The following is a 26875-nucleotide window of genomic DNA, read 5'->3' on the forward strand; positions in this document are numbered from 1 at the left end:
TATCGTTAACTTTCCGCATTTATGGGCCATTTTAAACAGCAATTTCACAGCAAAATATTTGGAATAGCCCGAAAAACTTGCCGCACCCTCTCCCCCGGCCACCCCTTACTTTTGCCATGATAAATTTTTAATGCGCCCCCAGCGGCAAATGTGCAACAAAATCATTTTCACGCTCTCAGCAACAACAAGAGCGGAGCGTTGCACATAAATTAAAAGCAAAATGTTTATTTACGCCTTGGTGCGGGCAGTGGCAGTGGAGAGAGGAGTGTGGAGCAGGGGCGGGGCGGGGCGGTGGCAGCGGTACCGTCAGCTGCGGAGGTGGGGCCGGGGGCCAGTGGATGATCAGCGAGTTTCCTGCGCAACATTTGCATTTTGACGCTGTTTTTACGCATTATGATGTGAGGCAGAAAAGTCTGTTGGCTGACTGGTTGGATGGTTGGATGGTTGGAAGGCTGGATGGCTAGATGGCTGACTGACTGGCTTATCAGGCAGGCAAAATCAAATAGAGGAGGGAAGACAGCCCGCAGCATCTACAGCCAGTATTTTGTTTAATTTCGCACTCTTGAAAAGTGGCAGGCAACGCGCCACTTGGCCGGCCTTTTGATGTTGCAAGGCTCTGTTGCTGCCGCCACTGCTGCTGATGCTTTGATGGTCGACAGAGGCCGCGGCAGCTGTTGTTTGGCTTCTTGCAGCCAAACTCCACGGGCAGCGTGTGAGTGTGAGTGGCAAGCAGACGGATAGACGGAGAGACGGGCAGGCAGGAAGGCAGGCAGGCAGGCACGCTGGTTTCATTTTATTATTTTATTGCACTGCGCCTTTGGCCACAACCCGCGTATTTCCTGTCTGCCAACTACTTCAACAATGAAGCACAGTGGCTAGCAGCTGACAAAAATCGAGTAAAATATTACTTATTATAATTTTTGAAACCATATCTTTCAGCACCAATTTGGTTATTATGGTTCGTTGAGTTAATAGAAATATAAATTGTATAATATTGATTATTTGAATATTACTTCTCAAGCAACTGTTGAATAATTCCCATTTTACTCTTACTTCACATGTTGTTCCTTTAAAATTCATCCCCAACTGAAATTAATATTTGATTCAAGCCCGTAACTAAACCTGCAAGTACAAATTTATTTCCACAATTGGATAAACATCACGATTTTTAAAGCGCGAACAAATTACTATTGCACTTTTCATCAAAGGAAGAGTATTTGAAACACAACAATAGACTTTATTTAGAATTATGATCCCAAATAAGTTCATATGTTCTCTTTATATGACGTTACCCATTTACTTTGTAAAAAAAGCATATTAAAAATTCATAACTCAGGAGAGACCGATTTAAATGATTGCTTTCGCCTCTGCTTAAAAACTCTTAATTTTTAACTTAAAAGATGACTAAGGATAACATAACATCCTTATCCTTATGTTATGCTTGGGATAAGAATTTTCACTTCAATGGCACTTATGGGTACAATTCGATTTTTTAAGTATAAAAAAAATGTCATGATAATACATACAAGTGGTTTTCAGACAAATATAGTAATTATTATTAAGAGGATTTGGCATACAAAAGTTTATAAAATATTAAGACAATTATAGTAATTATTATTAATTAAGGGGACTTGGTATAAAAAACTATAAAATTCTTTAAAAGCATTCATTGTCGTTGGGAATAGAGCAAATAAAAATATTTGCATTTTCAGAGTTGTGAATTTATAAAAGCGAATGTTGAGATCTAAAATATAAAATTGTAATTCTTACTAATATTATGTGCGCTTTAATTTAAAAACGTTTTTAAAAACCTCGTAAAATGAACTAAAAAGAATTAAATTGCTACTTTTCCCAAGGGTTTGTTAAAATATTAAACGAATTTAGTTTGACATTTAGTCGCTGGTATATTTAATAATATATATTTGTTTCTAAACATTTATCTTAAAAAGAACAAAGCACTCTGGCAAGTTTCAGTTTTGTCTTCTAAATTTAAATTTATCATTTAAGTTGATGGCTTAATTTAGGTAATACGAGTGCTTAAGAGTTTGTCCGAAGTTGTTGGCTGTTGTTCCACCGTGCCGCACGACGTTGCCATTGCTGATGGCGGCGGCACTTGCAACATTTCATTTAATTTAATTCTTTACAGTTTGGATTTTTTTTCGGTTTTTGATTAAATTTACTGTCTATTTTCATGCGCTGGTTGGCGGTGATGATAAAAAACAAGCATTACAGAAAGAAATATCGAATGAACGAATGCTTTATTAAATATGATTATTGACTTTTCTCCCCCTGCCATGTTTCCTTTCAAATTTATTTTCAATTGAATCTTTTTTCAACAATTTTAGCGATGCATTGCCGGCAACTTCATACACGCGCGTCGTACACAACATTTTGTGGTTATTGTTGTTGTTGTTCTTGTTGTTGTTATCACAAGTGCCACATCAAAGGGCGTTTGTTAAATTGCGGCATTGTTGGGCTTTGATATTTTTTGGCTTGTTCAAATTTTCACAAGCGGCAAGCGGCAGCGCTAATTGTAACCATCTATCTGAAATGTGTGTGTGTGTGTGCCAGTATCACAAAAATACACACACACACATATGCATATATATCTTTATATGTATATAACAATTTTTGTCCAACATTTTTTGGTTTGTGTGCGGCGGGCAAAGGTGTGATTTCGATTGCCATATCTGGTGCGCTGCCAAACAATTTAGCTTCGGTTTTTGTTGTTTATTTCATTTTTTTAATAACATTTTACTCTTCATTTATGAAGCTTTAGTTTTATGTATGGGGGGCGGGTCGCGGTAGTTTTGAACATATTGGAACATGTGTATAACATATATATAGACATACCGATAAATATGCAAGTTGATTTTTATGATTTGGATGCGGGCTGTTTGCTCTCTCATGTATCTATACATTTGTGTGTGTATGTGTGTGTTTGTAACAAACGGCAATCGATTTGATTTATTTGTACACAACTTTATGATATTTACATGAACGGGGCCTCCTGCAATCTGTGTGTTATAACTGTAAATAAATATCGAGTTCAGATAAATGAAGGTCCCCACAATTGTGTGTCTGGGAGCATTGCCCAAAGCGGCAGTACGGGGTCGGACCTTACATACTTGTATGTACATACATATGTATGTGTATTGCCTAAAGCTGTTGCTAATTTACAATGCGAAAAATAACAAGTAAATCAATTTTATAGCCAAAGTCGCTGGCATTGTTCAATTTAAAATGCATTGCCCCGGCAGTGTAAGTCAACAGAAAATACTAAAAATTCTGTCATGCGTAGTATTTCAACAAAAATATTGCTCACAAACATTCAAATTGGTCGCCTTTTTCATATTCATTTATATTTTTGCATAAATTTATTGTCCCCTGCAGCATCCAAACAATTCTATATTAAATGAGGAAAACCAATCGAGAGTTCTCTTAAACGAAAACAAACATTCTTTACCAATCATGGCTATATATTATATATTGCCCTGATTTTTAAAAAATGTTCAGCTTATGGCAAAACGTTAATTAAAAGCCTGAAATGCCAGATTTGTTTAACAGCGAGAGAGTTCTGCAACCTAATTGGAAAAATGAATCTATCAGATTACTTCTGCTTTAACTAACTATAATAAGTCGGATTATGACGAAAAGATATGCAAGTCAAAGACATCTAGATTTAAATACTGCTGTTGAATTGGTTTTCAGAATTGTGCCAACAAAAAAAAAACCATTCATGTCTAAAATTCCTTTTAAAGCTGGCTTTGCTGCTTCTGTTTGCTTTTGATTTTTTTGTAATATTTTTTTTTTTTACCAATTTTAGGGCTTATCTGTGGCTGCGCATTTGCAGGCAGTTCCGCTGCACTTATTCATTATCCGTAACGCCGGGCAGCCCTCGCTTCATTTTTGTGTGTGTGTTATTTTCTTTATCATGGCATGTATGGTCATAATTAATTAGCCTCGCCCCCTAAAAAACACACGCAAGACAGCAATCAGGGGCCTTTGTGCCGGCAGGCAGGCAGACGGGTAGACAGGAAGGCAGGCAGTCAGGCAGTCGGTTTATCGACAAACTCTGGCAAGCAGCTGGCGCCCCCGTCGCTATTGCTATAAACCGATCTATAAACCCCTTTTTAGCATTTGGCGCTGTTTACTTTGCTGCAGCTCTTCGGCCAATTACAGCTTCCTGTTGTGCGAATTTCCTCTGCACTGTTTTTTATTGTTTACTCGTAACCCCTCACTATTCAGAGTTGGGTCGTTTTTTTTTTTTAACACAAATTTATTTTCGTCTGTTCGGCTGAAAGGAGAAACGTTAACCGCCGGCCAGGCTACACCTACTCCCATTTATTTGTGAGCATAAAAGGGTGTCCTTTTTGAGCAGGACGTGCACTGAGTGGCAGACTAAATGAAAACATCTCTCGCACACACTCACGCTCGATTTCAAGTGTCGAAACGCCTGACAGCTGTAATAATATACTCGAAATGGGAGCGAGTTTCGCCAGTCAGGTCGAGGACATTTCAAATGTCTTTGCCAGCAACTAAAAAAAATATACATAGAAAAGGATCGAAAGCAAAGGCAGTTCTGGAAAACTGAAACCTTAACACAAGCGTTGCTTTTTCGAAATGATTTTTATGAAATCATTTTCGCATTAAGAACCAACAAAAAGTAATGACAACACATGTTACCAAAAAGTTGCCAGAAGCAACACCAGCAACAACAACAACAACAAGAACATTTACAACAGCAACATGCAATTGCAGCCAATTTAGTTGATTTTCATTTTTTCAGCTCTGCCTCTGCTTTTTTCTAGTTCTAGTTGTTTTGAATGTTTTTAATGGCAGGCAGTCAGCAAGCGGCAGAGCGTACAAAAACAAGAGAATCCAATTTCGTTAGAATTTGATTGTCAACAAAAATAACGAGCCAACAACAATAACAACAGCAACGACAAGAATGTATGTAGAGACGGGCAGAAGACAGACAGGCAGACAAACAGACAGACAGACAGACAGACAGACAGGCCGACGAATTGTCAGGGACACACACACATTTACGACTGCAGACAATGAGCGAAAGCATTGAAATTAGAAACAAAGAAATGTATATATATAGTATATATCTGGCATAAATATATTGTTTGGAATGCGACAAAGTACGCACAAGTGTCAAAAACAGCAGCACATGACAGTTGTTGCGGGTCAGCGAGCAGCAAATCTACGTGGCACTGGAAAGTGGAATGAGGTTGTGGGTAGAGGTAGGGGTGGGGGTAGCAGCAGGGGGTGGCAAATTGGTATTGGCCTGGTCTTATAGCCATCCATCCATCCATCTATATATTGCACATAAGTATGTAGATAAGCGTCCACAGTGAGTTAGTTTTTCCACTCAGACTGTGTGGAATGCAGAGTTGACATTTTCTTGTGGTCCCCAAGGTGGCCAGAGAGTTTAGGCAGACGTGTAGTTTTGCCTGGCATTGACATTAGCCATTAGGGAAGGGGAAAAGCTCGCTTGGTGTGGGAATAGGAGTAGAGTATTTGAACTATATATAAAAAGTATATAAATGTTTGCCAAAATGGTAGGTTCTAGTTATGGATTCCGTTGAAAACTTGCTAAACAAACTACAAGTATATTCCCACATTTTTATTAAAATTATTTATTTAAATATTGCAAGTTTTGTGCTAGCTTTGGAAAACGAAGGTATTCGATGGAATGTTAACGTTTCTTTAAACAGTACTATACAGCATCATATCCATAATTAATTAATTAATTAGTAACAAAACTAATTCTTTTTCACTTCTAGCAAACCAGCATAGTCTACTCTTAGTAATAATGTTCAAAGAAGTATATTTTTTAAAATAACACAATTACACACTCAGATCTCTAGTAGAAGCCAAATACTTCGGCACTTCGTAAATCGTAATTCCTGAATTGTCCAACAATATGTTAATCAAGCAGAAAAATGTCATTACACAAGGGCATACATTAAACTAAGTTTATAAAAAACGTAAATTGAATTCATTTAATTTGAAAACGTACTTGAGTTAAACACCATTTCTCAAGCGGTTCACAATTTTATCAATACTTTCTAAAGGGGTGTGCAGTATGGGAATGGTCCTATCATTAAGATCCCACACTAAGTGGAGTAAAATTATATAGAGTCTTATAACAGCTCTGAAAAGTCTCTATTATTGTACGCATGTTGAATTATATGATATAATTTATATCAGAGCTTTGCTTCTACATACGTATGTAGGTAGATAGGACTGCTTAGGTTTATAAGAGCAATTTTAGTTGAGGTAGTTAAACAAAAGCTTCCATAAAATTATCTAATCTGTAACATTGCATCATAGACAACTGAATTATTTTATTGTTTTCAGTAAGTGTTAAGAACAATACAGTGATTCGGATAAAATCTCATTAGACTTTAGTTTATGACAGAAAGGAAATGTTCTCCCAATGAGTAAGCAGTTATTTGTGTGTAAACTACACTTGAAAAAAGAACAAGGTATAAAATAAAGAACGATAGTTGTCAATAGTTTAAACTGAAATCACATTTTTAAATACGCAACAATAGAGAGTGCTAAGTTCCTTTTATATCTGAGAAGCTATTCAGTAATATTGAAGCAAATATTTTAAAAACTATTTTTCGTAAGTAAAATTGCGAAATATAAGAGGGTTTTTTTTTACATTTTTGAGAATTTGCAGACTGTTTTAAGAATTGTCACTTTAAATTTTTAAATCAATTTATCATATTTTTGAATATTTGTCTTGCTCGTTTTATGGAGCAACTTTTTTCAATGCTTAATAAAGCACATTCTAAGTGAAGTGAAGTTCAAGAAAAGTGCTTGAATATGTTAAGGTAAAATCCGCTTAAATTCAAGCTCAATTGGCGTCATTTTTTTCTATCCCAGGGTGTACTTCAAACGAGTAGACATTTTCCAGCAAAAAATGTTTAAGTTCGCAGTTGTCTTTGTTGGAAATAGCTTTCACGTCTTACGTCTTTAACTGCGAGTATTTGGCAAATCTCTTGGCACACACACCTCCACCCACCCAAAAAGTATAGTTTGCAACTTGGCAATTATTTGTTGGCCATCTAGTTGAACGCCACTGTATCTGTCCCTGTCCCTGTCCGATTCTGTCAGCTGACATGTGCAGAGACTACATTAGTCTTAAGCCCGGTGGGAGTTACATTGAACCCACGGAAAAAAAAAATTTTAAAAAAATAGCAAAATGTACATATATCGAAAAGCTGTGCCCAAATTTAGATCAACGCCCAATGTGCGGTTCAGTGCACTGTGTATTTTATAAAAACGAAAACAAAAACAAAAATAAAAACAAAGAATATACAGACCGACACAACTGTCAATTATAGCATAGTGCTGGGGCCACATGCATGCATCAACATACGAGCATATACTACAGATATGAATGTAGGTATGTCTGCATGTCCGTATGTCCGTATGTATATTTGATATAAACAGCAGCGGTTCAATTTGTTGATTCGCCGCTTGGATGGATTGATGGAAACGTAGGACGCACATTGACACATACTACTACGAAATGCACGTCAAAGTCATTTGTCACGCGCCTCGAATTGGAACGCTAGAAGCATTGGCGAAGGGAGTGGAGTGGAGTGGCGTCGATGGGGGGCAGGGAAGGGGAAGAGAGCCGAGTTAGCGGATGGTATCAATGAACCGCCTCTGAACGAACAATGAACCAGGCGAATAAACAAATCCCCCCCATGGTTCGTCCCACAGGCAGTGCATTGTGTGGCCGTTCGTCCATATACTATGTACTACAAAAATAAAAATTGAGTACACACTAAATCAACAATTACAAGATAAGAGGGCCACCACACAGAGCCACCAACAAGGCGACCGGCGAACGAACACATTGCAGGGCCAAAAAACCCAAACTAACAGATACTATACATTTTTATTATTGTATTTCAAATGTCAGGCAGCAGGCAGTAGGCAGCAGGCTGGCTGGGAGACGATTGCGACAGCGACAGGAACGACGGCTGCCCGACTGAAGTGAACCTCAAACGAACTTCCGCAATTATTTACAATATACCATTAAATAAAACAGGCAACGACGGCAACAGCAACAGCGGACAACATTTTCTATGGTCGGGCAAGCAAACGACCAAAACGACCCCTTTTGCCACCACTGTTACGAAAAAAATATTTTCAGTTATCAGTTGACAGCCCCTTACCCTCGAGCCGCTGGTGCTGGTGCCCTTCATAGCTTATTGCAGCCGTTGCCGCTGCCGCTGCAACAACAACAATTGACTAACTAACATAACGTCGTTTGGCAGACCGCCTGAAATTAGTTGCCAGTAGCCACAAAACACCCAACGAGCTACAGTCCGGACTGGCTGTAATAAATTTCGAATTTGAAATTCATTTCAATTTATTTGCTTCTAATATCGGAAATTAAAATTAGATTGTATTGAATAATGTGGCATTAACTAATAAATGCTTCTGACAATCCTTCGGACGTATAAATCTAATAAAATCACGTGTGTTTGTTATCAGCATTTCCCTATATGTGTTCATTTAATTGTATGACTGTATATAAAAATATAGATATTTTGAGAACTATGCTTATTCTTCTTGGTCCTATAACTAATTATTGCGGAGAAATACTTTGCTTTGTATTATGTTTTCTATGATGAATTTTGATCAAATATATTCTAAATTCAAGGACGCTGCAAGATTCGACAAATTTTAGATCGTACCTTTGTGTGTACTTATATCTATTTAGTATAGATATTATGAAGGGGAAAGATTTGATTGTTTGTTTATTTGGATTGAATAGGCTCCGAACCTAGTGGACCGATTTAAGGCATTCCTTCATTAAATATAATATCTTTGATATGGGATCATACCAAAGCAATGTGTAATATATTTTTGTATATAAAGTTAAAAATTTGTTTCGAAAATAATATTATATTTCTTGCTGACATTTTTCCTTTTTATTGGGTAAAGGAAATTTTATTTTTAGTCTTGAATTGTTCAACTTATCCTGAGTTCTTTGAAAATAGAAACAAAACGAGAAACAATTTTCTTTGTAAGGAATTTGCCGATTTTTGAGTGCTAAGCTTTCTTATAATAAAGCGTTCATTCGAAAAGTAGGGGAACTTTGATTAAAAGAACATTTTTGGTTATCATTAGTTGATATAAATAACAAATAAATTTAAATATCTTTTAAAGTCTCTGACTTGTTGTTAGATGTTTTGTTAATATATTTTTTGTAGTAGTTTCATGACACTAGTTTAAAATTTGTTGAAGTTTTTTGTCATATTTATTTATAATTTTATTTCGACTTCTAACTTCACCAGCCTCAGTAATTGATGACGAGTTCCCTTGAAAAAAAAAAAAAATAAATAAACAAAGTTGTCCTTAAAATTTTAAATTATACTTGTATTAAGTATTCTAATGAATATTGTTTTGAATCATATTACCATTTAACCTCATCATAAATAAAATCAATCAACTTTAATAACCAATTTAATAATTGTATACAATGGACAGTTTTAAATAAATACACTCTGCTAACACAAAAAAAAAAATTAATTAAAATTAAATTAAACGATTAAGGTATTAAATTGCCTTTTAATAAGCCCAATAATTTGCTTAAAACAGGAAATAACTGTTGGAAGTTTGAGATCGAAAGTGCTGGTATGTCTGACATACTTATTGGAAACCTTAAATATCTTCAGTTAAATATTTATCTTATTTATTTGTTGTTGAGTTATTGCAGATCCTTTTTAGTACATATTTCCAATTTGAGGTTTGTAAATGCATTATTTCTTTGCTGTATCGATGTTTGACTGTGGCAAGGAAAAAGGGCGCAGCCTGTGCTTGTTTTGCCGCGTGCCTTTGTTGGCCATAACCGAAATGCAGGGCAGCAGTCCATAATCTACTCGTACTGCCAAATGCAATGCACACACATGCTGCTGCCACTTGAGCAGAGGCTTAGCCAATTCTCTGAACCTTCCCTCCCCTCCCTCCTTGCCGGCCATGTGTAGTTTGTAATTTCATGCACTTAAACTCGCATTATTCTCTACGTTTTTTGTCTCGTCGTCATCAGCATCATCATCATCATCATCATCATCATCATCATCATCACCGTCGTCGTCGTCGGCGTCATTATGATGATCATCAACTACATTATTGTTATCGGCTGCTGCGTTCTGTTAATTTTGTTGTTTGTCTGATTTTTTTTCGGTACGTCATCGTTTCCTTATTTTGTTTGGGTCTCTGGCATTGTCTCTCTGTCTCCCGTCTCCCGTCGTCGCGTCCTCTTCGTCATCGTCGTCGTCATCGTCGCCCTCGTCGTGGTCGTCCCTCTGACAACCTTAGGCGCTCTTTTGTGCAATTTGAGGTGTAGTCATTATCATTGGGCCGTTGCCGTTGCCGTGTCTGTAATTACATTTATGGCTTGGAGTTGCTTTTGGGCTGGGTTGGGTCTGGGTTTGGGTTTGGGTTTCTGTTGAGCCTCTGCGTGCTGTACGTGTGCGTGTGTGAGTGTGTGTGTGTTAAATTATATGGCCAGTCATTCATTTACGAGAGTTACATGAGCTTGTTTTTGTTATCGTATTTAGTTGAGGTCGCTCATTATTATTAACTGCTTATCAATCAAGCTTATGGCGCACTCATAAGTCTTGCCCCTCTCCTCACCCCTGGTTGGGGTGGCCATTTAATGGGCTTAAGTTCGGGCAGTAGGGAGCAAGAAGACCAGCTTATTAGCGGGAACTTAAATGAGGCGGCGCTTCCAGCTGCAATAATAAAACTTCGATGGCGTAATCAACATGTAGGAGCCTCAAAATTGCTAGGAAGCGATCAAATAATATTAAGGCTTTATTGGATCAGTTATTGAAGCGAAATGCAATCAAGTGAGCTGAGCTTTTGAGTGCAATTAGCCCGCTAATTTCTCCAATAACAGATTTCTTCCTAACACCGTGGGTGCATAGTATAGCTAATTACTTTTCTAGTTAATACTTAGCTTGTTAGCTACAAAGACTACACAGCTATTAACCTTGTTCATAGCCATGAATTCATTATTTGCTCTCCATAATACGTTTTTATTGCATAGCAAAAATGCTGTTAACACTAAGGTTTAATTGCTTGATCGGTCAATCATGACAAACGAAAATTACTTATTTATTTTTAATGCTTTTAAAAGTTGAATGTCAACATTTCAAGTTATAATAACTTGCCTTGGGATGAAAAAAGTTAAATAGAATGCGAAGTCGAAACTTTAAGGACGAACCACTTTCATGTAAGCTAATAATTATTAATTAATTAATTAATAATTAAAATTATTATTAAAGTTTCGCCCTTTAATTAAATGATTTAAATGCTACAGTTGTGGAAGCAAAAACACAAGACCACCTCTTCACAACAGTACATGAAAAAATTGCTTAGAAATCTAAAAACAAATGAAAAAATGCAAAAATTGTCAAATCAAATTCTTATACAGAAAACCCTTTAAAGAAATTTTTAAAACAGATGGTTGAATAGTGAGAGTTAAAATCAATAACAAGTTTTTGCAAACTCAAAATAAATTGTATGTCCGGAAAGAGTTACAAATTACCAACAGATTTAGGAGTACAAATCAGTCTAAGAACAAAAGTTGTTAAAAAATGTTTCTAAATTTAAAGGCATTTCTTTTCAACACCGCACACTCTACTTTTGTTAACTGCTGTTCAATTTGTGATAGTTTGAGTAATATGTTTACCATTTAGCTCTAATATAGTCCGCAAAGTCTAAAGTTTATAAGATGTGTGCAAAACATGTGACAGGCAGAAGAAAGCATCTCCGACTCCATTAAGTACCGATCTAAACGACTCCATCCATCCTTCTAGATGAACTCCTGGATTTCGGAAATGGCTGAGGCTATATTGATCATACTCAGTGTGTAGACTCTCTTAGGCCCCAGACATCATGAATGTCTTTTGCTTTTCATTATGATTTCTTTGTCGGGTTTGCTCGACTGTAACGTTCTTTCTTGTTTGTTATTTAGTGAAAGACACTTACGTGTAAATGCTTGAAATTCAATTCACATTTATCATCAAATACCTATTGATGATACATATTTTACTAAAATGAAAGAGTTGTGCAACGAAATGTTCACGCACAAAATCTCGTAAGTATTCAAAAATAAATAACAAACGGAAAATGTTAAAGGTACTAAGCAAGTTTGTAGCATCATTATAAAATGTTGCTAAACAGTTTTCCTTTGCTTGCGAATGCTTCAAGTTCTATTCAAATTCGTCATCACTTATTTCAATAACATGTGCCTTCATTCATGCTATGTACTTGTATATGCTCGTATCTAGTATCTGTAGCTATGCAGATGAGTCCCATTCAGTTCTTTGAAATTTTGGCATGGCCAGCGGTGTGTCAGCTTAGCCTCAATTTGAGAAATGCCAAGTTGCAAGAAGAATTACAGCGAAGGGAGGCTCTTGCCACATCAGGCCAAATGAGAAATCAAAGAAAATTAACATGAAGCGCATTTCGAGAAAGGAATGGAAGAGAAGGTGGAGGAGGAGGAGGAGAAGGAGGGGGAGGAGGAGAAGTAGGAATTGGGGAACGAATGTAAAATTTGGCAAACATTTCCGTCGAGCACGTGCCTTCAGCACATGTACATAGTTATGTGGAAACTTTTATTTCCTCCGAGACAGACCAAGTGGGGGCCAAGTGAGAGACAGGCAGACAGAAGGACAGACAGAGGCAGACAGTTAGACGACGTCCACGACGACGAAGGTATGTCAGAGGAGATGTTGACGACTATGACGTAATCATGAGGCAATTTCTTCTACTACTTAGCCACGTTTGCTGTTGGCTTTGGCGGCATTTGCTATTTCCAGTCTGTTTTCCTTCTTATTATTATTATTGTTATTTTTTTTTTGCTGCCAAAATACTGTTTAGTGCACAACGGGCACATCTGATGCGAGTGACTTGAGTTTTCTGAAGCCGTGCGGTTCCATTTTGGTTGGCTCTGTTGGTTCTGTTTCTTGACCCACTCAGAGACCCACTCCCAACTCAAGCGAAAATCTGTATGGTAACAAATCATGTTGCGCATTCATTTCCGTTACTTTTGCTTTTCACCTTTTTTATTTCGACGTTTTTTTTATAAACAAATTCACGACACGGCCGTCACTCGTGCTGTTTGCCAATTTAAATAAAAAATTAGCGCATATTTCGCATTTCCAGCGGCGAGAAGAAAATAAGCAATAAAATTTATTACTTGGCATATTTTCCACCGCTTGCACTGCAAATAAATAATGTTTAAGCAGCAGAGGCAACAACAACAGCAACAACAGCAACAGCCCCCGATTAATATAAATCAACGACCAGCGGTGTCATCCTGCTGACGTCGCGTCTGGGGTCTTACGGGTAATGCTCCAGCTTTGGATAGCAAGTAGGAGTTCTTTTGTACTCGACGGCGACTGCAATAATTTATTAAGTAATTTCTAAGCTTTTAATCGTGACGCGCTTGTTGAGCGCTTAATTAATTATTTTCTTATTAAAAGGCCGTCTGTAAATGAATTATTTATGAGCTCCTACTTATATAGTATATGAAAAGGTAAGTAGTCTCGGGCATTGTATAAATAGTGCCTGGGTTCAGTTCATTGCTGGTTTTGTTGCTCTTTCACTCGCAATTTGCAATTGTGTGAGAATTACAAGTTTATACAAACAGTTAGTTCGTGGGCATGTGTCATAATGAGTGGCGTAGTCGTGATGCAAATAGATTTGTGTAAGAGTCTAGTTGTCTAATTGATATTTACCAGTACCTGCACCTACATATAGAAGGTGTTTGATTTAAATCAATACGACTGCTGATCAAATGGCTTAGTCATTTTTTGTAATACCAGCTAGTGAGGGGCACTTAATCGGCTGTTTAACTCATAAAAATGCAAATGAATCATTTAAATGTTTGCCATTTTCCCTGGAAAGTGAACACGCAGTAGAATATTAATGAAGGGTTATTTCATTGGCAATGGAATAATAAATCCGATTAAATTACTTCACAGCTTGTACTAATTGTTAATATTGTTTGCAATTATACTGCTGACATAACTAAACGGTTTGTACTTCTGGCGGGTGTGTGATACATTAAAATAAATTGATCTTTGCATTTAAAAGTAACGATTTGATATTGAACGTTTTTCAAAATGCTGATCAATTTAGCATTTATTTTACCTTAATCATAAATTCAACGTTTAAGTGAGCTACGCGTATTCACTTGGTTGGTTGAGAGTTTATTTACATTTCCTCAGTTGTTTTAATTATTTCTTTAAAGTCATAGCTAAACTTAAGCTGTAGTGACTCCAGCTAATGAAATAAAGATATTTTCAGAATAGAACTGATACAATCTGATAAAAGATAGATACTTAAAATACATGATATACTTGTTGGGAAGAGAGAGACTGAGAAGAGAGGTGAAAGGTTTCTTCCTATGACTGTTAAAATATTGAGAGAATCATCAAATGTGCTTTATTGAAGTAGGAGTTAACCAATTGGTAGATTTTCGTGATTGTGGAAATATCAAAAAGGTGCTTGTGGGTAGGCTTAGTGTGACTTAAGCGAAGGCGAGTCAGTTTTGAAAACTTATGGCGATTTAGTCACAAATCTAGCTGGAACTCTTCATACTCATAAATGGTTGTTTTGGGAATCTTTTTATTAATTCCTTAAGTTGCATGATTATTGAAGAATATCAATGGCAAATTCTCGTAGATGATATTATATTCGGAGTATTTCTGAGTTCAAAAATTCATTTTTAAATGAAACCTTTCTTTCTTTTTCTTTATTAAATATTGAAGGTAAGCTATTTTATAAGTTTTTGGCTTATTTTAAGAACTTTTCATTTATTCAGACTTGAATGTAAGCAAAAATACTATTTTTTTTAGTTAAAAATTAAATAAATCGATAACTAAATCATGCCTATTGACTATTCGTAGCCCTTTTTTTTGTTTCACAAATTAATAACAATCAACCATTAAATAATTTTGAAATAGTTTTTAGAATGTTTGTCTAAATTCTACAAAAAGCTATGTCTTTTTAATATTAAGAATCGAAAGAGTTTCCGATAAATCACATTGAAGAAAAGTATTCTTGAACAGCAATGAATTGAAAGGAAATATAAATTATCATTTAGACCATTAAAGAATTTAGTAACTGGGTTAAACATATTTGGTCAACACACTCTGCTGAGCTTGATAGTTATGTATATATGTTCACTGTTTGCCATTATCTTTTCAATATGTAGTGTAGAGTAGCCTTAATGCAATTTTCTAATCTTTCCCGACTCAGCAAACAAACTTAAGGCATTCAATGGAAAGATGCACAAACAGTGTTTTCAAAGGCCAAAGTAATGGCTATCTAAGCTTACTTTCTGGTGCCATTAGGGCCGCTAGATACATAGATGGTAAAAGGCAAAAGCAGACAGGCCAAGCACATGAGCATAGACACAGATGTTAGAGGCTATATATGTATGTATTTATGTGTGTGGAATGAGCATTCTATTACATATTACAATTAAACGTGCTCTTTTTACAATTTCGACAACGTCAGTTGTTCAGCAACATAAAATAAAATAAAATAAAAGAAAACTTTCAAAACATTTGGACATGCTCTTCCATTGCAACAAAAATAGTCGGCGACTTTTTCAGTGTCGATGCTGTTGCCATAGTCGTTACAGTTGCCTAAAAGTAACTGGCATGTTTGCGAAGGCAGCGGCGCTGCGCTTTGAAAGACGCCAGATTCACATGCGTGCAAACTTCCAGATGCATATGTATCTTTTACGAATACGAGTATCTGTGTCTGTGTGGCAATGGTGGCATAAAATTTACGGCTAGCAGCCAGTCAAGTCATGCCAACAACGGATATAAGAAACGTGCTTTCCCAATAACGTCAGCAAAAAGTGCAGACAATGAAAAATAAAGCCAAATATATGCGAAAATGCTAGCTGGCTACAACCACTGCTGTTGTTGTTATAAGTGTTGTTGCTGTTGCTTGCACTAAAAAGTGCAGGCAAAATAAACAAAAACAAAATGTCAAAGAAAACTGTCAAGATTTGCATTTATTGTTGCACACGAAAAAAGAAACCTTTGGACGATTTCATTTCATTTAAGATGCTCATCCTCTAATGAACAGTGCAAATATGTATTTAAAAGTGTTTAATTTTCACAAAAAAACCTAACTTTGGCATTTTTAACTGTGCTTTAATCATTTAAAGATGAGGATGAGCCATGAATTCTAATGATATTCAAAACGAATATTGCCATATCCTGTGTCCTCAACAAGTATATTATTTGAAAGCTCACATATTTCAATGATTTACAAACCATTAAAAATCTATTGCTTGTTCTCTCTATTTCAATTTAATACTTTAAGTTCAATCGGTAATTATTTATAGATGTTTATTATCCTTTTATGTTGCACAAGCAGCAGATTCCCTTCTGGTTGTGCAGTCACGTTTTGACAATATTTTTGTTATCTATTCAAAGCTTTTGGTTGTTCAATAATATTAGGTAAGTATAAAGCGAATAAGTCGTTACATACTTATTTCATATTTGCATTTTTGATGGATTATAAAAGCCGAGCGTAGCAATGCATAACATTTAGAGATATTTGTAAGCAAAACCTATATTTGGATGATGAGATAGAACCAATGGCGCTCGATAGAAAAAAATTGTCATTCAGCGTTGCGTTTCCTTTTTCGAAAAAAAAATAATAATTTAAAAGAACAACAAATACATGTTTTTTTAAAATTCGAATGGCAAGTGTGGTTTTGAGTGTTAACTGCATTTTTTACATTCACGAACATGTTTCATAAAAGATGTGCCTAAGACTTAGCTTTTAGAAGAAGTCGAATGGCCTAGATTTGTGCTCAGTGTAATTGACGGACTTTGTTGCAAATGCTGTTGGGTTTTTTTTTGAGGTTTTGTTTATCTGCTCGTATCTTGCAGATACTCGGGCTTTATTGTAGCACTTAGTTTGCACATCGTTTGTATGTATTGTGTGTATAATTTGTGCACATTTGTGCAAATATACGTGTGTGTAGAGAAGCTAAATTTGCCGGATGACAAAATCATTTGAAATTTTAACACTTGTATAAATAGAAATTGCATATAAATTATTATGTACTTAGCATATTTAATTGAGTTACCGCACACAACGGGCACACGTACACACACACTCTCTTATAGTGTGCAGATAGGCTTTTTTGCCTAATTTTTTTTTTATTTTGGATAAAACCAATGAAGTTGATTGTGTTTTGTGCCTACAGCTCAGCTGCGCAAATGTATTCATTTATATTTGTTTTATTTGTTGCGTATTAATTTAATTAGTTGGCATTTGAGGTTTTGAAAGCCCACACTTGTATCCCCCCTTTGGAGTAAATGGTCGTACACAACAATGAGATTAAATAGAAATGGCAGTTGTTTTCATGTTTTATTTGATGTTTTTTTCCCTCATTTATTTTACTTCTGCAGATTGTAAAAATGTTGAAATAAATGCGGGTTTTTTGCGCATTTCAGTTTTTGTCGGTTGTGTGGAATTTTTCCATATGCTAAATAAATTAAAATTTTAATTTTATAGTAGATATACATAGGCTTTTATGTGTATTTTGTGTGTTTGCGAGGCAATGATAAATACATTTGCCCGCCCGTTGTAAAGTGAAAAAACAGGAAAAAGAGTTAAATATAAATGTAAATACCATTTAAATTGTTATTTATGTGTACAGCTTCGAAGCTGGGTTGGGTCGGGCGATTACACAGCCGATTATCATGGGAAAGTTCATTAGACTTTGGGTAATAAATGTAATGTTTTAGCTAATGAGTGGCGGGATGTTTGGCTGGCTTGGGTGTGCACAGATAAATGACTATTTAAAGGCAGAGAAACGGATAGCATATAACAAATATTTAGCATAACTAAATTAATTAAATCCTTTTCATTTGCAAAAGTCATAGAAATTAGTGAAAGAATTAAAGATTTTTTATGTTTGTATATCTTTAATGGCGTACTTATCAGTTGAAATTTCTATAAATAAAATTTGTCAATTACTTAATTAATTAATAATTATTTTACAGCACACATTACATTACAAGTTATTCCCAAAAGTCACCTTAAGCATTTAAGGCATTGATTTATGCCATAAAAAAAACGTAAAACTACTGCCAATTTAGTTTCTTACTGCTTAATTAACAAAAAGATACTTTTTTTATTTTTTCTCAACCAGTTTTCTCCAGCAACGATATTTTTCAAATTTCTCAAACACAATCCATTTGATGCAATATTATTAAAAATCTTAACACTTAAAACTTGGTTTATATAAGAATTTTTCCTTAACGTTGTTTGTTGTAACTTTTTTGTGCAACTTCTTCTTTCCTAAAACATATTTTAGTAATTTTTCAACACAATCCAATTGATATTATTTTTCCAATTGCTTTCAATTACAATTTTTACGTTACCTTTGATTGCATCACAAAATCTTTGACAGATATAGAGAGTTTGGCAAACTATTGGCACTTTGTTATGCAATATTTATTTGGTTGATTGATAAGCGACTTCCTAGCGTCCCAAATACCAAAGCTAACATAACATAGCCTGGTATGGGAATAAGTGTGTGTGAGTGGATTGCATGCCATGCAACATTTCATTAGCACATCATGCCACAAAGTGCCTAACCCCATTCACACTCACACAAATTGCTGCGACGTCTGTCATAAAATAGCAAATCTACATACAAACACACACTCGCACGGACATACTCGTATATACAAGTACAAGTATAGTGTTTGCATTAGAGAGAGGAATGTCGCGAATACATAAAATTTGCGTTTATTTTAGGTTTACAATTCAATTTAAATGTAATTTCCCTTTTGCGAAATTGTAAATGCCAGCATACTGTACTATACGTACCAATAGATAGACATGCTCTCGCATAGTCATGCATATGTACGAAGGTATATGCTTTAACCCCAAAGCACGCATGTCGACGTTTGCGGCACAAATCACCCAACATTTTTCCTCCCACTTTCACTTCCCATCCGACCCGTCGCCCCACGAACATCTCGTCGAAAACACATGTAAATGATAGTGTACGTCATAATATTTCATTTCGCACGGTAGAAAATCGTTTTACACTTTTGGCATAAATTGACGAAATAAATCATGTTTGCGACACGTGATTGCCGCTTCACGTCCGACTGCATACATATAGGTTTATGTATATATAACGAGCTGGCAACAACAACTACAACAACCTGCTGCTGTGACGATGAAAGGAAAAACGTGTAATGAAAAACTCGAGCCGAAAATTACAGCGAATTACAGTGTGTTGTGCTGAGCATTGCTGACAAATGCACTTCAAGAAAAATCGATTTGAAAAACATTGAATTAGAAGTGTATTTTAATTAATTAGTCCAATTAAGTCTATTGCAAATTCAATTAGCGGGATGAGACGAATGTAGTGCTGCTTGTAAGGTGTTATGGAATGCCTAGGGACGTACACAAATTTGTTCAAAGTAACTTAACTTTATCACATTGTCGAAAAAGTGTGATTTCCCTTTACGTTACATGTTATTATGTCAAACAAGCAATTTTAAACTTAAGGTATAAGGAAGTATCTGCATATCTGCATTTGTTAAGGTGTAATCATCCGCTTCAAAATAGACAAATAGACAAAAATAGACGATTTCTCTCCTCATGCTGATCAAGAATATATAAACTATATGAGGTCGAACATACCTCCCTCTGCCTGATACATACTTTGCACGAACCTAATATACCCTTTTTAACAAAACAAAACATTTTTTTAGAGTTTACACAAAAAAGCAGAGATAATAAAACAGAACCAATGAGAGTACACACTACTTAAACAAATTGAATAATATTTAAATTATGCAGAACCATAGCTTTAATTAAAGAGTCTGCATGTTGATATTAAAATAATAAACCGCTGAGTGCACAAAGTTTATGGTCGATTGGAAATGCAAGTGTACACAGCCGTTTCTCCCTTCTTTTTTTTGAAAAAGTAAAATATGCATTGTGACAGAATCATGTGCAAAAAATATATTTAAATCCAAGTGTAAATGCCTGGTACACTGTATTTTCTCTGAATACACGAATGTACTTATACATGTGCATATATATATTTGGGTGTGTGTGTGTGTGTGTGTTTGTATGTGAACTGTGTGCATGCGCATTTATTTGCCTTTCATTGCATTTTAATTTTACTTTCATTATTTACTCAAGAGGCGAAGAGCGCGGAATTGCGCACGCTGCGTATGCGTAATATTTTAACCTCTTTTGTGAATTCTGTTTTCAGTTGTTTTCCCAGTTTTGTTGCTGCTGTTGTTGTTGTTGCAAAATGCGTCTGCTGCGCCAATAAGCAGTTATTTATTTTTGTAAAACATTATTTATAATTTAATTATGGCATTCTACTTTGACAGTTGCATTTGGCCGATGTGGGAGGGGAAGGCAGAGCGGTAACACATCAGCTCAGCATTTAAGTGCAGTGCCAACATTTTCATAAAAGGCCAGCGGCGGCAACAAAAGCAACAACAACAACATCAACAACAGCAACGATGACGGCGACGTTGTCTGATTGAATTGTAGACTCTGAGCAGCAGCGATGTCTGTGAACAAAATTACTATTGATTTTTATGGTTGACGTCGTTTGTGTTGCTGCCGATAAATGTGATTTTTGTGCCGTTTATATTTCCAATTACAAAATTGCATTTTAATTGTAATTCGTTTTTGATGTATTTGTATCGCATAAATGAAATTTGTACGTTCGCATTTATAGACACACGCAACTACGTATTTCCGGCTACATACTTAGGTGCCTGTGTCGGTGTGTGCCGCCAATGCCATATCAAATGATTTTTAATTGATTTTCTAATGGCCACAAAAAAATTGATTACATGCATGTATAATTAGGCAAACAAATTACCCAGGGACTTTGAGCATTGCATGGATTCTATACAAAAAAATTTAAGCAATCAACTTCACTTGAACTTGAGGCTGTTTTAATTTTTTTGTTCGCTTTGTGTGGCTGTCAACACTGCCCGTCAACGAACCACATTAGTCTAATGATTTCGTTAAATTTCCCTAAGCAAATAGCACTTAAATGCAAGCTTCATTTGCTTAATTGCATGGCAAATGTTGCCCGTGATTAATGTGCGGCTTTGTAGGCAGAGACACTCTGCCTTCATATGTACATTTAGGGTTGACAGCCGCAGCCAAAAAAAAAACCTGTTCACATTCGATCGGATTTGTGGCTGCTAAGTATTTAGCTTTTATCGAGCGTTTGATTTGGTTTGCATTAGGCATTAACGACCACTTTTTTGTTGGCCAAGCTTTGTTAATTGAAATACAATTTCTGGAAACTAATTTAGTCAAGGCGGCTAGTTTACCATTTTTGGTGGCGGTTGGAAGAAATAGAAATTAAATAGAATTAGTAATGTATTTACTTGATAAATTAGTTTTAATGTGTATTGAATATAGAGGGATTGAAGCTTTCTTTATTTATTTTGAAGCCTAAATGTTGAAAAAATGCTGAGTACCCTATACCTACCGTTCTCTCTCCTACAACTAATAAACTAAAAAACTTTGATGCATCAATCATATCGATTTCGATAAAACTTCAGGCTATAAAGAGGCACATTAAAAAACTTACCAGTTATTATTATTATACATAATACAATAAAGTAATGTTTTTGGTACGAAAATAGATTTTGCACTGATCGTTCCTATATGATATATGTATGTAGAGCACTCACTGAGTGAAATGAAAGTCCAGATCCAATAAGTTAATATGTCGTAGATCGAAGGACAGACGGACATATCTATATCGATTCATATCGTTCAGCTGTTCATATATACATATGTAACTAAAAAGTGTGGTAAGCGAAGCGTCCTACTGTCTGTTATTTCTAGTATACCCTTTAACTTTTGAGAGTAGCTATAGACATGGGTTAGAATGAACAATTCACAGCCAGTATCAAAATTATTTTCTTTATCAAAAATAAAATTGTATAAGTTCAGTCCCAGCTTTGAAAATCAAGTGCCCTACTTTATGATTATTGTTTCAGTCTTTCCAGATCTCATAATAACAGTACTTTTAATAAAATATTACAATATGGTATGTTCGCACTGAAAGGACCAGCACTCGTATGTAATTTCACAAATGGGCCTCAGGTGGTCCCTCAGTTAATGCCAGAACATGCGTGATGTGAAACTATTATAGCCGACAACCTTTTGATCAAATTTGCATAAGCATAGGCGTGTGTGCATAGGCCCGCTGTTTGCTACAGGTTGTAAAGCTTTCTCTGGGCGGTCGGTAGCGGCTCTTTATGCCATTAGCTTTCCACTTTCACAATTTGCACACTATATACATACTTATATATGAGGCATTCTTTGCACACTCACTGACCCACTTAAAGCGAGAATTATTGGCTGTGGGGGCATTAAGTGCACCACCATACAAGTATATGCATAGTACGTATGTTATGTCGCATATAGTGTATCGCACAAGCACTATCGGACATTACGTATACGCCGCCCTGTTCATATACCACGCCATTGCCGTCTTTGTTGTCGTCATCTATTTATAGAGCTGTGCGTTTAATGTGCAAATTGCTTCCGACAGACAACTCGAAACGCACATTTTGAACTTTATACAAAAGTTATAAATAATTGCGAATAACGCAAATTGTTTCGCAATTAGCGACAAACGATTGCCAGGCATTTCACGTGCCATCTCCATTGGAAAATAATTACATACAAAAACATTTCGCCTGAATTATGTAAGCACTTTTTTTTCATTATTAAATAAAGCGCGCGCGTGTTCTCTTAATATACAATTTAAGTGCAATTACCAAATTAATTTCTTTTCAACATATAGCCAGCTTTTCAACTGAAATTATTGTATTTACTCGTATTTTGAATTTGATACTTTTACAGAGCTGTTCGAAAATTTCACGACGTGCCCGTTGCGCGTTTCGGGCAACGAGAACCAAACAAAACTGATTACAAAAATTGCCACGCAAATTTCAATGTCAATGGCAACGGCGATGAAATGCATTTAATTTTCGGCCAAGAACATTCACAATGCAGATGAGAGAGAGGGTGTTAAGCGTGTTTTGCTCAGTTAGAGAAAGCGTGGCAGTTCTCGTGCCTATAACAATCTTTTCAGATAAATGCAGGTGCAAAGTTTACTTAGTTATTGCACTGTACGTCTTTAAAAGTTTTCTTAAATATACAAAAATGAAATCTTTAGTGAACATTCTGGTTCTTGTTGTGTACTCAGTTCCTTCCTAGTTTATTTGATAATGATTCATTAATTGCATTCTTTTGAGCCGAAGCTGAGAGATTTGAGTGGAACATTGTCGGGCCATTTCACTTTGAAAAATTAAATCGGATGACACACTGGTGTTTAGTATTTAACAGGGAAGTTGTAAAACAAAGGACAGCACTTGGGATCCAAATAGGTATATTATATGCTGTTGAATAAGAACTGGATTGTTTTAAAATTATTTTTTTAACAAGTTGTAGTTCAAATGTAGTTGAAATATTATTGTTTCCATGGATATGGTTAAATATTTCCATAAATGAATCCTACATCTTAAATGAATCTAAAATAATATAATTTTTGGCTAAAAGAGAAAGGGAGATAGAGATCAGTCCTTTGCTGCGATTGTCTGTCTACTCTATATAGTAGATTACTGTAGTGGAGAACAGGCTCATGAAAATCTGTAAGCTACCTGCATTGCTGAATTGGTGGCTGGTGGAATTAAGAAACATTTTCTGCAATCTTGATCATTGTATTAAGAGAATTACTTTCATAGTTATGGAAGATTTCAGAATTTATTTTTTAAAATATTCGATAAACCAATTTATAATTGAGCCTACAAATAATCAAATTAATAAGATGTAGAAATTGTATTGAACAAATCAATAAATTTCACAAAATATAATACCCTTAGGAATATCGTGGATTTTTTAATTATTTGTATAAAAATAAATGAATCGAAAAATCTTCTTATATTTGACAAATTTAATGTGTTGAAAAATTTATATTTTTCATACAAACATTGCAGTTGTGTTTTCCGTCTATGTATTGCAAGTTAACTTGTCTCCACCTTCCTAACTACTTCTGTTTGGCTGTCAAGATCAACTATTCTATATATTAGACTAAAAAACGTTACCTTTGCATTGAATTTCGAAGAAAACCTTCCCTCTCTTATATATCCTTTACGCGTGAAATGGTTTGTATTACAAATATTTTACAAGCACCATTAAGCTGAAAAAATGTTTCAAAAATATTGAAATTAAAGCTGACACATATACAACCCTATCTATATTTTATTTTAAATAAATATCGGAATTTATTATTAGTTTTTCCTCTGCCTTCCGCTCAGTGATATATTTTGTCTGTTTTGTAACCAAACAATAGTTGCAATTTTCTCAATTAATTTTGCATTGTTGTTGTGGCTGTGGCTGTACGTGCTTTTTTCCCGCTCTTGGCAGCATCCATTTTTTTAGTGGGTAGTACAAATAGTACCTAAAGCTATCTAGCGGCTACCTACACTTTAAGAGCATGTTTTTGGGCATAGCATGAAATAAGCGAAGGCAAAATTGCTGTGGTTTTGTAGTCGCGTTTATTATTGTTTTTGTTGTAGTTGTTGTTGTTGTTGACTCTCAGCCTTAAGCGTGAACTTCTCGCCATGTCTATATTATAATGCCTTGGCAATGTTTATGTCTGTTAATTTGCTGTTGCTGTTTGCTGTTTGCTGCTTGCTTGCCTGACCTTTCCTCTTAATGTTGTTTGCCCTTTTTGCTGCTATTTAAGTGTTCACACTGCTGTGTTTTCTCTTCACTATATGTTCACGCTTAATTTTGCTAGAAAAAAAGCAACAACAACAAAACTGTGCCTGTGCTGGTGCTGGTGCCTGGCCCAGAGTGTTTTGGCCCTGCCTGACTGCCTGCATATATTTCAAAATGCTAATTAGTTGGCAAGAGCTTTTGCGTTTATTTCCCATGTGCCATTATGTGTAATAATTTTGGTTTTGTGCGTCTGTTTTTTCACCAACTTTAATTAATGATTTCGCTTAGCTCCCTAGGTTAATTACAAATCGGGAATGTTATGCCCCCCGCCCCCGGCAATTTGTTTCCACACTCTCTACATGTAACATCATTTTTTGCCCATAAACCATGACATGAATGTCAGGAGCAGCAGCAAATGAACTGGCGCTGCAGCTGATGCCATAATTTGAATGCTGGTTGCTGCCACTGTTCGGGGCACACATATGTTGACAACACGTGGCGTATTTATGCCACCAACAGTAGCAACAACAACATTGCCTCACATTGTTGGCACTGCCGTCGACTACCAGAGTTAACGTTTTGCAATCCATTTGAAGACCCAACCCTCCAGCGAAACGCCCCAATCCAATGCTAACCCCATTTATTAGCGACGGACACAGTTATGTGACTTTACTTTTAAAATGAATTATTGAGGTGAACAAACAATTTCTCAATTTCTAGAACGGGATAAATTGTCTTTGAAAGTAAGAAAAATGTGTAAAAATTGTTAACAAAATCTATAATTTATGATAAAAACACAAATATCTTTAGGTTTGCAAATATTAAAACAAAAATGTTATACAAAAAGCCTAATTCCATATCCGTATGCCTAATGTTCAATCTCGTTGGTTTGTTTTAGATTTTGGTTTTAACATTCAAAAGTAATCCAGCCCAAAGGTCTTGAGAATATAATGCGTATTATATGATATGTGTGATTATGTGTTTTAAATCAGATTCGCCCATTAAACCAAAATTTGATCTCACCTCTGTAAAAACTCTACTTGCATATTTCATGAAAATTAAATAATTTAAAACGTTTTGAACACATACAATATAGTTTTTGGGTGCTTTTATATCAGCTTTTTTGTACCGTTATCTTTTAAATCTATTCTTTTTATTGTAAAGTTGGAAGTTAATTTTAAATTTCTCACGTGCCCATCTCTAAAGCCCATCAGCTTACAATTCTCCGCTTTTGAGTGCCACGATTTCAGTTGGTTGTGAATACTCAAATGTATGTGTGTGTGTTTGTTGCATGTCTCGTTGCCTCAAAGCTTGCCACACATTTTTATTGTTGCGCACGCATTTGCAATATTTATTACATTTTCTATGCGTGGCTGTAGCGCAGCATTGTTGGTTTTGTAATTGTTGTTGCTGTTGTTGTTCTTGTTGTTGTGATTGCTGAGATTGTTATTGCCGCTTTTGTTGTTGCTGCTGGCATTTCCATGTGCATTTGCATGTGACCGATTGAGGTTTATGAATATAAATTGTTTGTTAATTAAATGCAGCAGCAACAACAACAACTGCTACTTGGGGCTGGCCTCACATTAATGCCATGAACTGAACTTGTTGTTGTGGTTGCTGCCGCCATTGGTTGCGCTTTAATACCGGAAATTGATTAAAAGCTCATTTCATTTGCTCGTTTATGTTGCCGTTCCATCATCTGCACGCCCCACTGCCACGCCCATGGCTATAGCCATGCATATGTGTATAAATATATTTATAAATGTGCCATAATTTTTGTGCTGTTTGGAATGATTATGGGCCAAGCAACGCAATTGTAATTGCGTTATTGTTGTTGTTGCTGTTGTGTAAAGGAAATACACACACACACACACACTCATACACACTCATACACACTCATACACACTCATACACACTCATACACACACACACTCTCTCTAGCTGGGCCAGCCAGCTAGCTTGTTAACATTAAGGCTTACGCTATAGATTCCATTATACGAGTATGGCAATCATAATTGTGCTTCACTGCTCATAA

General features: G+C 35.7%; 1 protein-coding gene across 1 annotated transcript in view; it reads right to left on the reverse strand.

The window, feature by feature from the left end:
• LOC115624039 (protein Mpv17) overlaps window positions 1-23024 on the reverse strand; it is a 31395-nt gene extending 8371 nt beyond the window's left edge. Inside the window, exon 1 of the mRNA XM_030518617.1 lies at window positions 22893-23024. The gene's annotated coding sequence lies outside the window, so the exon portion shown is untranslated. The remainder of the gene's footprint in view (window positions 1-22892) is intronic.
• Window positions 23025-26875: the final 3851 nt, after the last annotated feature.

Source organism: Scaptodrosophila lebanonensis, unplaced genomic scaffold (assembly GCF_003285725.1).
Source record: "Scaptodrosophila lebanonensis strain 11010-0011.00,11010-0021.00 unplaced genomic scaffold, SlebRS2 tig00000053-arrow-pilon, whole genome shotgun sequence".
NCBI lineage: Eukaryota > Metazoa > Arthropoda > Insecta > Diptera > Drosophilidae > Scaptodrosophila > Scaptodrosophila lebanonensis.